The following is a 14,205-nucleotide window of genomic DNA, read 5'->3' as shown; positions in this document are numbered from 1 at the left end:
TTCACTATCTATGATTGAAGATTTTAATATCATTGGCTATCACAAATGGATCATTGGCAAATGAGCATAAATTCTACTAGAAATTACACAAGAAAATGAAATTAACTATCCGATCTATGTACAAACACATCCCGCAAGGCAAGAAAAACTTTTCCCCCCCCAAACTTAGAACACACATTGCCCTCAATGTAAATAGAATGGGAGAAATATACATACCTCGCGGGGGTGGTCGAACTCCCCTACTCGTTCTCGTCATCCTCCTCGTCGTCCTCGTCCTCGCCCTTGTCATCGTTGTCATCGTCAGCTTCGGGAGGAACGTATTGGCTTGGCTCCCATCGATGATAGAAAGGATATGGCTCCATGAGGCGTTTTGGGTAGGCCGGGTAGACGGGGACATCGGGATAGACACCGGTACTTGCACCGGGAGGGGGGGCGTAATGTTGGTGTTGGTGAGATGTCCATTGGTTGTAGACACTCTGATGAAATTCGTCCCGCTCCCGTGCGCGTTCCCCGAAATCGTTGAGGAAGCTCCCAAGCACGTTAGTCCGGTTACCGAGGGTGAGCACATTGTCGTCGATGCGGCCCAATTGTTGCGCAAAGTTGTTCATCATGGCCATTAGCTCTTGGTTCCCCTCCGGTGGTCCTTCGGCTCGGCTCGGTGGCGGTGGCTGGTCAACGTCGGGCTCGTCAAAGATGGAGGCGTTGGGGCCCACTTGATAGCGTTCCGGGACGTCGATGAATCCCCAGCCGCGTGGGTGTGCTTGCCCATGCTTCCATTGCGGCAACTTCATAATCTTCTCCTTATTGATCGGGGCTCCAAGCTGTGCACGTTGCTCGGAATTTGGAATTTTGAGTCTGGCGTCGAGGAAGAGTTTCGTGATTAGCCCGCCATGGCCAAGCGTGACATCGGTGTCACGTCTCGCGCAGAACAAGAACCTTTCTCGTAGGAGCCTCCCGATGTTGATCCCTTTTCCCGTAACGATGCACGCCAATAGAGCTAGTCGTTGATGATCGAGTTGGTGTGGCCGCAAGTTTGGGAGAATTGAGGCACAAATGAAGTATTGCCACGCCTTGGCAAAGCGGTTGACACTCGAGATCGGGAGGAAGCTTGGGACTAGTTGGCCGTGCACGGTCTTCGTCTTGTACGTGGGACCGGGGTAGGCAAGCAAACGAATCCACTCTTCCCATTGCGGTTGGATCGTGAGGTTGAAGTAGTCGTCATTCTTGGGTTCCGGGATGCCGAGATATGCGTTGAGAGCGGCCGGCGAGATGTTGACGCTTACGTTCTGGACCCAAACTACATTGCCTTCCGTCACCGAGAGATTGGAGTAGAATTCCCGTACAAGCTTCGGTGATGCCGGGGTGGTGATGTTGCACAATTTTCCCCACCCAAGAGCCTCGATTTGAGCCACCATGTCTCCGCATTGTCGGGTGGGCTCTAGGGTGCGCTCGGGAATTAACCCCTTTTTGGAGATGACGTCCCACACGTCTCCCGCTCCCTCGAGCAATGTCGATGGCCGAGGCAACGCGACTCCCGTTCGACGGGCTCTCTTGGGTTGGGCACGTGACGATGACGCTCGGTGCATCTACACAAAGAAGCATGTAATAAGTGAACGTTGTCAGGTCTAATGCTTATATCCAGAACTTATTTACCCCCCTCAAACACAAATTTCACAATTCACATCTCAAATGTCTATGTTCGTGCAAGTATTTTCACTCGGGTATTTCGTCGAACACTTAGTGTGCATGCCAATTTCATCAAAATACTCAAATTATGAACACCCAAGTGGAGTTTCCACAACCAAATAAACATCACAAACACCCTCATACCGTCCATATAACATGAAGTTTCGAAAATAAAACGAATTTAGAGATGTTACCTTGTAAATCTTGGAGATGAATTGAGGAATGAGAATGAACTCAAGGAGAAAATCACCACAATGTTGATTAGGATGTGATGCACAAGTGATTAGAACTCTAAAAATGTGTTTGATTTCGAAAAAAAAAAATTGAGATTTGGAGAGAAAATGAGTTAGGGTTAGAAAATTTTCGGAGAAGAAATGAGAGGGAAATGAATTTTCACGTTTTTTTTTCTTTTAAAACAGTTTTCTCGGATCCGCGCGCCGCGCGGTCCAAAAAATTGGTATCGCGCGGTTCGCGCGTTAGACTCTGGACTTTGACGCTGCAAAATTTTTGGACCTCGCGGCGCGCGAAATGGGCCTCGCGCCGCGCGGTCCAAAAAATTTTGAGCGCGCGGGCCGCGCGTAACACTCTGGAGAAAACGCTTTTTTTTTTAGAACAAACAAAGAAATAAAATAAAATAAAATAAAATAAAAAGCTCTTAACAAAATGACTTCAAATTTAATGCAATGAAAGAAGACACGGGTTGCCTCCCGCGAAGCGCTTTAGTTAACGTCAATAGCTTGACGGGGTACCAATTTTTTTATGCGATAATGTCGAGGTACGCCACCATTCTCTCGTTGTCAAATACGCCGCCATAGTACGGCTTCACTCGCTTCCCATTCACCATAAATTTCTCGCCACTTGCACTCTCAAGCTCGTACATGCCGGATGTGAATGTTTTTGTGATCGTGAATGGTCCGGACCACCTTGACTTGAGCTTTCCGGGAAAGAGTCTCAACCGGGAGTTGTATAAGAGGACTTGTTGTCCCGGGTTGATCTCTTTTGACACAATATGTTTGTCGTGCCATGCCTTCGTCTTCTCCTTGTAGATTCTCGCGTTCTCGAATGCGTCGTGTCAGAACTCGTCGAGTTCCTTGAGTTCAAGGAGTCTTTATTTCCCGGCTGCCTCGTGGTCAAAGTTGAGAAGCTTCATCGCCCACAATGCTCTATGCTCGAGCTCTACCGGAAGATGACACGCCTTGCCATAAACTAGTTTGTAAGGGGACATACCGATTGGAGTTTTGAAGGATGTTTGGTACGCCCATAGAGCATCGTCGAGCTTGTGAGCCCAGTCCTTGCGCGAGCTTCCCACCGTTTTCTCTAAGATCTTCTTTATCTCGCGGTTAGAGACTTCGGCTTGACCGTTGGATTGAGGGTGATACGCCAATGCCTTCCGGTGAGTGACACTATATTTTGCAAGGAGCGCAGCGAATTGTCGATTGCAAAAGTGGGAGCCTCCGTCGCTTATGATTGCTCGCGGTGTGCCATGGCGTGTGAATATGTTGTGCTTGAGGAAGCGGAGCACTTCTTTCCCGTCGCTCGTTGGAGTAGCCTTTGCTTCCACCCATTTGGACACGTAGTCGACCGCGAGTAGGATGTACTTGTTTCCATAGGAGGGTGGGAACGGTCCCATGAAGTCTATCCCCCAAACATCGAACGGCTCTATCTCCATTATGTTCTTCAATGGCATCTCGTTCCGGTTCGAGATGTTCCCCGTCCGTTGGCATCGGTCGCACGACATAACGAAATTACGGAAATCTCGGAAGAGGTTCGGCCAAAAGAAGCCGCTTTGAAGCACCTTAGCCGATGTACGATTGTGCCCGAAATGTCCTCCACACTCTAGGGAATAACAATGTTTGAGGATGGAGAGCATCTCGTCGTCGGTCACGCATCGGCGGACTATTGAATCCGTGCACTGCCGGTAGAGGATCGGCTCTTCCCAATAGTATCGTCGAACGTCGGAGAGGAATTTCTTCTTCTGGTGGTGGTTGTAGTCCGGAGGCATCTTGTTGCTCACCAAGAAGTTGATGATGTCAGCGTAGCATGGTGTTGCCACCTTCTCCACGGCTAGCAATTTTTCGTCTCGGAAATTGTCGTCGATAGGCACCTTTTGGTCGTGGATGTGGGTGAGGTCTTCTAGGCATGAGAGGTGGTCGGCTACGAGATTCTCCGTCCCTTTCTTGTCTTTGATCTCCACGTCGAATTCTTGGAGGAGGAGGATCCATCGAATGAGCCGCGGCTTTGCATCTTTCTTTGCCATCAAGTGTCGGATCGCCGCATGATCGGTGTAGACGATGGTCTTATTGCCAATGACATAAGGTCGGAATTTGTCAAAGGCAAAGACCACCACAAGGAGCTCCTTCTCGGTTGTGGTGTAGTTGATTTGGGCATCGTTGAGGGTTCGGCTTGCGTAGTAGATTGTGTGGAAGGCTCTTCGTCTTCGCTGCCCAAGAACTGCTCCTACGGCAAAATCGCTCGCATCGGTCATCATCTCGAACGGCTCGCTCCAATCGGGTGCCACTATCACCGGGGCGGTGCTCAACTTGTTCTTGAGTGTGATGAATGCCTCCATGCACTCATTGGTGAAGATGAACTTTGCATCCTTCTCGAGGAGACCACAAAGAGGTTTTGTGATTTTTGAGAAGTCTTTGATGAACCTCCGGTAGAAACCCGCATGCCCCAAGAAGCTCCGCACACCTTTGACCGAGATTGGTGGAGGTAGTTTCTCGATCGTGGAAATCTTTGCTCGGTCTACTTCCAGCCCTTGTGCGGAGACCCGATGGCCTAGAACAATCCCTTCTTTCACCATGAAATGGCATTTCTCCCAATTGAGCACGAGGTTGGCTTCTACGCATCGATCAAACACCTTGGACAAATTCTCAAGGCAAACGTCGTAAGTAGCACCGAAAACAGAGAAGTCGTCCATGAATACCTCTATAGTGCGCTCGACCATGTCGGAGAAGATGGCTATCATGCATCTTTGGAATGTAGCCGGTGCGTTGCATAGGCCGAAGGGCATTCGCCGGAAGGCAAATGTGCCATACGGACACGTGAATGTTGTTTTCTCGTGATCTTCGGGGGCGATGGCGATTTGATTGTATCCGGAGTAGCCGTCGAGGAAGCAATAATATTCGTGGCCGGCAAGGCGGTCAAGCATTTGGTCGATGAAGGGCAACGGAAAGTGATCTTTTCGGGTGGCGGTGTTGAGCTTTCGGTAGTCCATGCAAATTCGGAAGCCGGTGACGGTGCGAGTCGGGATAAGTTCGTTGTTGTCGTTTTGAATCACCGTCATTCCTCCTTTCTTTGGGATGCATTGGACCGGGCTAACCCACGAGCTGTTGGAGATTAGGTAGATTACTCCGGCGTCGAGCCACTTCAATATCTCTTTGCGCACCACCTGTTGGAATCGATCTAGGGTTTGAGAAAATAATTAACGCTTCGGTAAGCGGCGGAATTTTAAAAATTTTCTTTTACAAGTAAAACAGTTTTTACTAACCTAGACAAGTGCAAGTACATGTAATTAAAAACCAATATGAGCTAGAAGTTTACTAACCTTTCTTGAAGCTTGAACTTTGAAGAAGCTTGTGGAAAGTTTGCAACGCTCGTCTCCCCTCGCAGCACGTCTCTCTTTCTTTCCTCGGCACCTCGAGCAACCACGAAAGTTTCTATCACTAAATCACTCGAAAAGAAGGAATCAGTGAGTGGGCACTTTTAAACACTACGACTCGAGAACAAGTCTCAGAGTCGAAGAGCTAAAACCACTAGGTCAAATGAGGACCTAGGTGCCAAAACAAAAACCGAAAATAACTAGAGGGAGAGAGAGAGGATCGGCCACAAGGTCTAGAGAGAGAAGCTCTCAATCTCTAACTTATGTGGGATGACTAGAATGAGAGGAATGAGACCTCTATTTATAGGGGAGGCATGAGCAAATCTTATTTCCTCTTTTCTACCCATGTTGGACGTTCATGACATGTCATGCAAGTCCTTGGATTTGTTTCCTCATTTGTTCTCTCTTAGTTTCTAGTTTAACTATTCCTAATCGATGTGATTCGTGACAGTGACCTCATGGATCCAAATGAACAAAGCTTGAGCTAAACACTTGGACTCAAAAGTTCACAAACCTTTTCCAAGTTTAGCTTAATGCCAACTGACTCCACTAAAGAGTTGACACTGAAAATCTCTCGGTTCAAATGAATTTATTTTCTACTCAAGAACTCAACCAATTGTAATGAGCGGATCCACTGAATATTATCTATGTTTACCCTTCATGAATGTCATCAGCTAGTCGGGATTTACTAAATTACCATTTTACCCTTCTAGATGTTATTTCCTCAACTCCTTTGTCGCTTGTGAATAAGTTAGAAACAATGTATTGACGAGGAGCTAACAAGTCACATTGTTTCATCCAAAAGAGTCAGGACTCAATTTGGACACTGGCCAGTTCATTTATTCACACTCCAAGGAACAAAGCATGAGGTGACATACATTGCATTTCAGCAATCTTGTACATGAATTCCATATCTATGAGAACTTCACAAAGTTACTCATGACATACTCACAACTTAGTACTTCACCAATAGGCCCTGTTCGGAATCACATAGTGAGTCCGAACTCTGACTTTCTCAAATGAGAATACTAAGCTGTGAAATGGCATGTCTCATTTCAGGATTAAGGTAAGCATGATGCAATTCATACATAGTGACTTCGAGACATAAGAGGTTAAATGGTTTGTTCTTATCTTGTCTCTAGAAGTGCACTGGTCAATTCAGTACCTTCGGAAGATACCTAGAAGAACTATAGAGTCTCCAACTCTCAATGCCTCATAACCAGACATCATAGATTCTTCTAACAATCATACTGAGGTCAATAGTCCTTTGACCCTAAGATTTCGAATATATCGTTTTAAGCAAACTACGAAGAGTTTGTTCATGCAAATCTACATTTGTCTCTTCGTAAGTTGTTAAGTTTGTTTGTGGACTAAAAGACTAAGGTTTTATCATAAAGCTTCAAACAAAGAAAGAATGAATGAACGTTTCAACTTTATTATTAATGAATAAGCAATTACAAGCAAGAGTCTTCGTAAGACTATATGACATCAAATGTACATAAATAGACACTACTACTCTTCTTGTGGGCACCATTGACAACAAACTCCCACTTGACTCAAAGAAGATGTGAGTAGTCCTACATGCCTAATCCCTCTCGAAGTTGGTCGAAGACCATGTTCGCTAGGGCCTTGGTGAATAGATCTGCCAGAGATCTACTTCACCTCCACGTCTCCGCGTTGTGCGATCTCTCGAATCAAATGGTATTTCCTCTCAATATGTGTAGAGCGCTTATGGCTTCGAGGTTCCTTTGAGTCAGCGACAGCCCCACTATTATCACAATAAAGGGTCATGGGCTCGTCGACTTTTGGAACAATTTCCAAATACTTGAGGAATTTTCTAAGCCATACAGCCTCTTTGGATGCTTCACAAGCAGCCACATATTTTGCTTCCATTGTGGAGTCAGCAATGCAAGATTACTTAATACTTCTCCACACATTAGCACCACCATTAAGGATGAACACAGATCCCGAAGTGGATTTCCTGGAATCCTTATCAGCTTGAAAATCGGAGTCGGTATATCCCGTCATAGTCAGGTCAGTACCTGAGTATGTAAGCATCAAGTTCCTAGTTCTTCGAAGATACTTAAGAACATGCTTAACAGCAATCTAGTGCTCGGGTCCAGGGTTGGATTGGAAACGACTAACTACGCCAACGGCGAAACAGTTGTCAGGTCTAGTGCAAAGCATAGCATACATGAGGCTTCCTACGGCAGAGGCGTAAGGAATCTTCCTCATGTCTTCAATCTCTTGTGCAGTCTTGGGAGACTAGTCCTTAGAGAGTGAAACTCCATGCCTAAAGGGTGTTTGACCCCTCTTGCAGTCTTGCATCGAGAAGCGATCCATCACCTTATCAATATAAAATGCTTGAGAGAGCGACAGGGTCCGGTTTTTCCTATCTCGAAAGATTTGGATCCCCAGAATGTACGCGGCTTCTCCTAGATCCTTCATATCGAATTGCTTTGCTAACCAGACCTTAACCTCAGATAACTTACCCACGTCATTACCAATGAGTAGTATATCATTGACATATAGTACCAGAAACACAACTTTACCTTTGTGTATTAACTTGTAAACACAAGGCTCATCTATTGACTGTTCAAAGCCAAAGCTCTTTACAGTTTCATCGAATCTAATATTCCATGACCTAGATGCTTGCTTTAGTCCATAAATGGATTTAAGCAACTCGCAAACCTTGGTCTCTTGACCTTTATCCACGAAACCGTCTGGTTGAGCCATGTAAATGCGCTCGTCAAGATTGCCATTCAGAAAGGCTGTCTTGACATCCATTTGCCAGATCTCATAGTCGAGAGCTGCAGCTATGGATAGGAGAATGCGGATGGATTTAAGCATCGCGACTGGCGAGAAGGTTTCTTCATAGTCAATCCCTTCTTGTTGGGTATAACCCTTTGCCACAAGTCGTGCTTTGAACGTCTCGACGTTCCCATCAGGACCCCTTTTTCTTCTTGTATATCCACTTACACCCTACGGGTTTAATACCTTCAGGAAGGTCTACAAGTTTCCAGACTTTGTTGACATACATCGAGTGCATTTCAACTTTCATGGCGTCAAGCCAAAGGTTTGATTCAGAACAACCCATCGCTTGGCTATAGGAAACAGGGTCATTCATGTCGGAGACGGCTACAAGAGAGTCTCCATAAGACATGTACCTGTCAGGCTGTTGAACAGCCCTCCCACTACGTCGAAGTACTACTTGACGAGATTCTGATGAGTTAGGTTGTGTTTCAGTTGGGGTAAGAACAGTTCTTACAGATGAGGTAGAAGCTTCCTCACCCAACTTTTCTTCAAGCACAATTTTGCTTCTAGGTTTCGCATCCTTCATGAAGTCCTCCTCAAGGAAACGAGCATTCGTGCTAACGAAAGTCTTATCGTCCTCGAGACTATAGAAAATGAAACCTTTGGTTTCCTTTGGATATCCCACAAACAGGCACAATTCTGACCTACTAGCCAACTTGCTAGTCTTTTGCCTTAGCACATGGCAAGGGCAACCCCAAATTCGAATGTGGCCCAAACTTACTTTACGGCCAGTCCATCTTTCATAAGGAGTACCAGGAACCGTTTTAGACGGAACTTGGTTCAGAATGTAAGCGGCTGTTTCGAGGGCATATCCCCAAAAGGAAAGCGGGAGTGATGAGTAACTCATCATCGATCTAACCATCTCCATAAGAGTTCGGTTTCTTCTCTCTGACACTCCGTTTTGTTGAGGTGTGCCAGGTGCGGTAAGTTGAGAAGCGATACCTTTTTCTTTAAGAAAGTCATCGAACTCTCCAGACATATACTCACCACCTCGATCAGATCGAAGGGTTTTGATCACTTTGCCAGTTTGCTTTTCCACTAAAGCCCTAAAGACCTTAAATACGTTAAAGGTCTCGGATTTGTGTTTGAGCAAATAGACAAACCCATATCGTGAGTAATCATCAGTGAAGGTAACGAAGTATTCGTATCCTCCACGTGCCTGTTGGATGAGCGGACCACATACATCAGAATGTATTAGTTCCAACAACTCAGTGGCTCTTCGACCTTTATTAGAGAAAGGTCGCTTAGTCATTTTTCCTTCTATGCAGGATTCATAAGTAGGTAGTGAACCTATTGCAGAGGCTTGGAGTGGACTATCCCTCACAAGTCTCTTAATCCTTTCTAGACTGATATGACCAAGTCTTAAGTGCCATAGGTGTGTTGATTTTGTTAGATCGGAGGATTCAGAAAGTTTGATCCTCTTTGGCTCCCTAATTAGATCATTGTCTATTTCGGTGTCTAAAAGAGAAGGTTGAGTGGGATAGATGTAGAAAAGAGCATTCTTCATACATGCATCAGTGACAAAAGAATTATCAGGAAACGAAATACGAATTCCATTCTTAATGAACTTTAAACAATAATCTTGCTCACGAAGACGAGCAACGGATATTAAGTTCTTCCCAAAGGTAGGAACAAAATAAACATTATTCAAGTTTAAAGTGCGGTCTTCAAAAGACAGCGTCACAGATCCCACAGCCTTTGCAGACACCAGGCTCCCATCACCCCATTTGAAACAGAACTCGCCTTCCTCTAAGCTTTTGGTTTTCTTGAAACCATTCAAGGAACAGCAAATATGGTTAGTAGCAGCGGAGTCAAGAATCCACGTTGATACATTATCATCTACTAAGCATGCTTCGGTAACTAGTACAATACTATGTTCCTTTGCTTTGAGATAGGCGGGACAGTTCTTTTTATCGGCCTTGTAAGGTCTCTTCACAGTTCCAGAGGCGGAGGCTTTTTGCTCAGTAGCATGTGCCTCTCCTTGATTCCTCTTTCTCTTAGTGAAACCTACAGCAGTGTGAAGTTCCTCCATAAGCTTGGTAACAGTGTACTCTAGCTTGTTAATGGAGTAGTTCATCTTGAAGGTATCAAGAGATGCGGGGAGAGTTTCTAAGATCACATCTATGACATTCTTCCCATCAATCTCAGATCCTAGGATTTCCATTTTACTCAGATGACTAATGATCAATATCATAAAGTCTCCAATAGGAGTCTTAGCCTACATATGACAGTTCATAAACTGTCGGACTGCTTGTTGCCTTGTTTGACGCTTTTGCCCTCCAAACATCTTAAGGAGATTGTAGAGCATGTCCGCGGCAGTCTCGATGTCACGATGTTGCTCTTTCAGCACATTGTTCATAGATACCAAGATATAGCACCTCACAATCTCATCGGATCGAAGCCAGGCCGCTAAGGCGTCATTGTCCTCTTGAGTTGAATCATCATTCGTCAGAGGAGGACACGGGGTGGTGAGTACCCATTTGTGCTTGTTAACGGTAGGTATTATGTCGAGGTTACGTTTCGAGTCTATGTAGTTTTCGTTTTCGAGTTTGTTCGAGGAAAGAATGAAAGAGAGAGAGTTGGGAGACATATTGCCTAAAAAAGTTGAAACAAGTTTATGATTAGTCTTTGGTTTAGGATTTAAGTTTTATTAAGACTTTTGTAAAATCCAAAGGTGTTATAAACCAAACGATAATTTACTCCCTCAAGAGAAGGCCGCAAAAAATCTCCATTTATAAGTAAATGACACATCATTAATGCTAAGCCAAGATGTCAATACATCTATTTTGACTAGCCACCTTGTAAATTGGTTTGATCACTCACATCCTTTCGCAGAGCCTCAAGGGAGGATACTAGGGATTGAGCCTAAGTGTGCAACCAACCACTTAGTCCAAAAGATCAGCTTTGAAAAACAATCCCCCAAGGGGAGGCCTTGCCATCATTGCATCACTCTCGGACGTAGCTCATTGAGCAATGATCAGAGCAAGGCGCCCTTGAGTACTCTCATTTAAGAGAGGGCCACGAGGGTGACTCTTAGTCCGGCGACACTTGCACTTTTCATTAGTGTTGGGGATCGTGGGTTACAAACAACAAGTATAACCCTCCCACTTAGTTTTTGGAGTTGGTTCATCGACTCTTATAAGTTCGGAAACAAATTTCCTAGTTAGAGAGCGACAGAGCGGACAACTAGAAGAGAATCCTAGATCGACATGTTCCGAGTAGTATTAGTGCATAAAGGCACAAGGTACATACTCGATCTTTTCCTATTTTCTATTTCGGGAAAGTGCGTGAGGGAAGTGTGAACTTCAACTCACTCGAACACTTGAAAGTTTGAGATTACACATCTTTTTATTTTTCGGCTTGTCTACAAGGAGACCTCCCACTCAAATTTTTAAGAGCATATAGATTTTGAACATATGTGATATAGATATAGTTTTGAAAACATTTTGAAAATTTATTTGATTTGGATGACAAAATATTTTCAAGTTTGAAAGTGAAAACGGTTTTTCAAAATTCAAACTAGTTTTGTAAAAATTCAATTTCAATTAAACTTTCAAAAATCAAAACATTTTAATCTTACACATCATGTTTATAATCATATGAAAAACATTTTTGCTCAAGAAAATTTTCTCATTGGAGTTCTATAACTCATGGTAGTGGGGTTTGAAAATCCGGACTTCTAAAAAACTGGAGTTTCAGACAGCCGCGCACCTCGGAGTAAAATCGCCATATCTGGCGGCTCCGATGTCCTTTTCAGCCGAAACCGGTGGCATTGGACAGAGGACAGACAGAGCTTTAATTTGATTTAAGAATCATTAAATTACGATTTCTGAGCAGAGAGTTATGCCACTTTTAATGCGGGTTTACTCCAGCTCGAAGAAAAAGAAATAAATTAAAACTTTGGTCCTTTTTAGGTGCGAAAAAGAATCGAGTGTAACGGAACGTTTTAAATGTTGTTTAAAGCTTTTATTTGTGTTTTATTAGCAGGGTAATAACATAGAATAAAAGAAATAACAACAAGCATAAAACGAATACGGTAAATAAAAGAAATTAGAAAGACAAAGTAACTAGTCACAAAATTTATCGAAATTTCTCAAACCTTTAAAACACGTTTTTTAATATAAAAAATTAAAAACTTTTAGAACTGATTCTAATGTGTTTTAAAAACATCCCAAACTCATAGAAAATCAACATGATTTTTAATTTAAAGGCAAGAGCAATAAATTAAAAAAAAAATCTAAGATAACAATTCTAACTTGTCACAAAATTAGTAAACTTTTGAAAACGATTTTCAAGCTCATAATTTTAAAAACATGTACATGCTAATCTTTGACCATAGCTCTGATACCATTTGTTGGAATCGATCTAGGGTTTGAGAAAATAATTAACGCTTCGGTAAGCGGCGGAATTTTAAAAAATTTCTTTTACAAGTAAAACAGTTTTTACTAACCTAGACAAGTGCAAGTACATGTAATTAAAAACCAATATGAGCTAGAAGTTTACTAACCTTTCTTGAAGCTTGAACTTTGAAGAAGCTTGTGGAAAGTTTGCAACGCTCGTCTCCCCTCGCAGCACGTCTCTCTTTCTTTCCTCGGCACCTCGAGCAACCACGAAAGTTTCTATCACTAAATCACTCGAAAAGAAGGAATCAGTGAGTGGGCACTTTTAAACACTACGACTCGAGAACAAGTCTCAGAGTCGAAGAGCTAAAACCACTAGGTCAAATGAGGACCTAGGTGCCAAAACAAAAACCGAAAATAACTAGAGGGAGAGAGTGAGGATCGGCCACAAGGTCTAGAGAGAGAAGCTCTCAATCTCTAACTTATGTGGGATGACTAGAATGAGAGGAATGAGACCTCTATTTATAGGGGAGGCATGAGCAAATCTTATTTCCTCTTTTCTACCCATGTTGGACGTTCATGACATGTCATGCAAGTCCTTGGATTTGTTTCCTCATTTGTTCTCTCTTAGTTTCTAGTTTAACTATTCCTAATCGATGTGATTCGTGACAGTGACCTCATGGATCCAAATGAACAAAGCTTGAGCTAAACACTTGGACTCAAAAGTTCACAAACCTTTTCCAAGTTTAGCTTAATGCCAACTGACTCCACTAAAGAGTTGACACTGAAAATCTCTCGGTTCAAATGAATTTATTTTCTACTCAAGAATTCAACCAATTGTAATGAGCGGATCCACTGAATATTATCTATGTTTACCCTTCATGAATGTCATCAGCTAGTCGGGATTTACTAAATTACCATTTTACCCTTCTAGCTGTTATTTCCTCAACTCCTTTGTCGCTTGTGAATAAGTTAGAAACAATGTATTGACGAGGAGCTAACAAGTCACATTGTTTCATCCAAAAGAGTCAGGACTCAATTTGGACACTGGCCAGTTCATTTATTCACACTCCAAGGAACAAAGCATGAGGTGACATACATTGCATTTCAGCAATCTTGTACATGAATTCCATATCTATGAGAACTTCACAAAGTTACTCATGACATACTCACAACTTAGTACTTCACCAATAGGCCCTGTTCGGAATCACATAGTGAGTCCGAACTCTGAATTTCTCAAATGAGAATACTAAGCTGTGAAATGGCATGTCTCATTTCAGGATTAAGGTAAGCATGATGCAATTCATACATAGTGACTTCGAGACATAAGAGGTTAAATGGTTTGTTCTTATCTTGTCTCTAGAAGTGCACTGGTCAATTCAGTACCTTCGGAAGATACCTAGAAGAACTATAGAGTCTCCAACTCTCAATGCCTCATAACCAGACATCATAGATTCTTCTAACAATCATACTGAGGTCAATAGTCCTTTGACCCTAAGATTGCGAATATATCGTTTTAAGCAAACTACGAAGAGTTTGTTCATGCAAATCTACATTTGTCTCTTCGTAAGTTGTTAAGTTTGTTTGTGGACTAAAAGACTAAGGTTTTATCATAAAGCTTCAAACAAAGAAAGAATGAATGAACGTTTCAACTTTATTATTAATGAATAAGCAATTACAAGCAAGAGTCTTCGTAAGACTATATGACATCAAATGTACATAAATAGACACTACTACTCTTCTTGTGGGCACCATTGACAA

The sequence above is a fragment of the Urtica dioica genome, chromosome 1, assembly GCF_054948205.1.
Source record: "Urtica dioica subsp. dioica isolate 48M chromosome 1, U.dioica_male_clone48M_v1_H2, whole genome shotgun sequence".
Taxonomy (NCBI): domain Eukaryota; kingdom Viridiplantae; phylum Streptophyta; class Magnoliopsida; order Rosales; family Urticaceae; genus Urtica; species Urtica dioica.
This window is presented reverse-complemented; position numbering follows the sequence as displayed.